The following is a 1,792-nucleotide window of genomic DNA, read 5'->3' on the forward strand; positions in this document are numbered from 1 at the left end:
TACCCTGGGATAAGGAGTGGCGTCTCTCCGAAGAATCAGACCACGAACCAACTTCGCCACTCGAGTTGTAATGGCATGCCCTCACTCAGGCCCCAAGTCTATCTCCTTCGCAAGAGAAATGAATGTCACTCGGTTTTACACGGCGATCAACAACGCCCTGTCATCTGGGAAAACTTGTAGTCCAGAATCCGTTGTGTTTTCGTCTAAGGAGTAGCGAGCCACGACTCGGAAACGTATTTCGAGTGGTCCAACAACACTTGGAATTAACCAAAGTTTCTACTGGTGCAGATTAAGACCACTTTGAAGGCCGTCTCAAGAAGCAATCCTGGTGCACGTGCCCGTCTTGAACGTCAGCACACATAACCGTGGCGCTGCACCTACAGAAACTCTCCCTCTTGGTGTCACGGAGCTCCGGTGGAAAAGGCACGCGGTGCTGCTGGCCGTTGAGGGGATCCCACACGAGGACCTCACACAGAGACTCGCTGAGCATGACGGCGAGGCCGTGGCGGCAGCCAAGTAATTCCCAATCCGCCCCGTGCTCAGGCACAAACAAGCGTTGGGCCGGGATGCGATTAGGCGGGTCCAAGACGGGAGTGAAGACGGAAGTGAAGGCAAGAGACCCTTTGGAGAAACCCAACGGAGGATGTCTCCTCAAGCTGTGAAGAAACCGAACAAAGAAGCTTTCGGCGGGGATGCGGTCGGGCGGGTCCAAGATGGGAGTGAAGGCGGAATATCTGAGACGAGACCCTTTGAAGAAGCCCAAGAGAGGAGGTTCCGGGTGGTGTCTGCTGAAACGGCGGAGGAAGCGGGGATCGGAGAGGATGCGGCGCCAGCGCGTGCATACGAGGGAGGCACGGGAGAGGGTTGACGGCAGCGGAGGGAGCCGGAGGAAAATCTCCCGGAGGAGGTCCTCATCCTCCAGCGGCGATGAAATTGACATGGCGCGGCGGCTGGAGTTTTCCTCCTCTTTTTTGCCGGCAAGTAGCTAGCCTGGCCGCGTGAAGCCTGGCACGCGAGGAACCGTGCGACCCCTCCGCCTGCTGGACACGGCCGCCCGGAGCTGCTGCGGTCGGAGTGGATGTCGGGCGTCGGCGGATCGGGAAGCGGGACGTGTGTGGCACAGGGGGGCGAGATTGGAACTTTGCTATATGATGAACACAGCGGCAAGATTGGAACTCCGTGTCCGTATATGCGCGTTATAGATTACAAAAAAGAGGAGAAGTTAGTTTCGATTCCGTTCAATATGTGTCAGTTCGTAGCTCGGAAAGTCGATTCATTTGTGATCCGTGCCCAGCCTCTCCTACTACATACTACATACATATAAGAAACGATTTTTGAAATAAAAATATCCAAATGGTATAACGCCCACACATGTGGCACATTTGCACATCACCCACACTCCTTAATCCATCTTGATTTTGTTTTGCACGGATCCTAAAGGAATCTGAGTGCTAGGTAGACATAGCGTGTTGTGTGGGCGTTAGAGCGCTCGCCCACGCGACCCGCAGCCAGGGCCGGCCCTGAGGGGGGGCAGCAGGGGCGGCCGCCCCGGGCTCCCGGATTCCAAGGGGCCCCCTCCCACTTGTACGCAGCAAGCCAAGGCCCAAACCTCAGGCAGCGAGAGTCGAGACGCACATAGTTGGTAGCTCCGCGAGGACCCCGTCATGATTTCTTTCAGATCTAATTTACCCTGTTGATTGGCTCGCGATGATTTTGGAGGATTCCTTTTCGCCCGATTATCAATCGCAAGCCAGCTACTCTGCCCTCGTCTAGGTCGTCCTCAGCATCGACC

General features: G+C 55.9%; 1 pseudogene; it reads right to left on the bottom strand.

Moving 5' to 3' along the window:
- Positions 1-263: 263 nt before the first annotated feature.
- LOC125516423 lies at positions 264-940 on the bottom strand (annotated as a pseudogene).
- Between the last annotated feature and the right edge of the window lie 852 nt (positions 941-1,792).

This window comes from Triticum urartu, chromosome 6 (assembly GCF_003073215.2).
Source record: "Triticum urartu cultivar G1812 chromosome 6, Tu2.1, whole genome shotgun sequence".
NCBI lineage: Eukaryota > Viridiplantae > Streptophyta > Magnoliopsida > Poales > Poaceae > Triticum > Triticum urartu.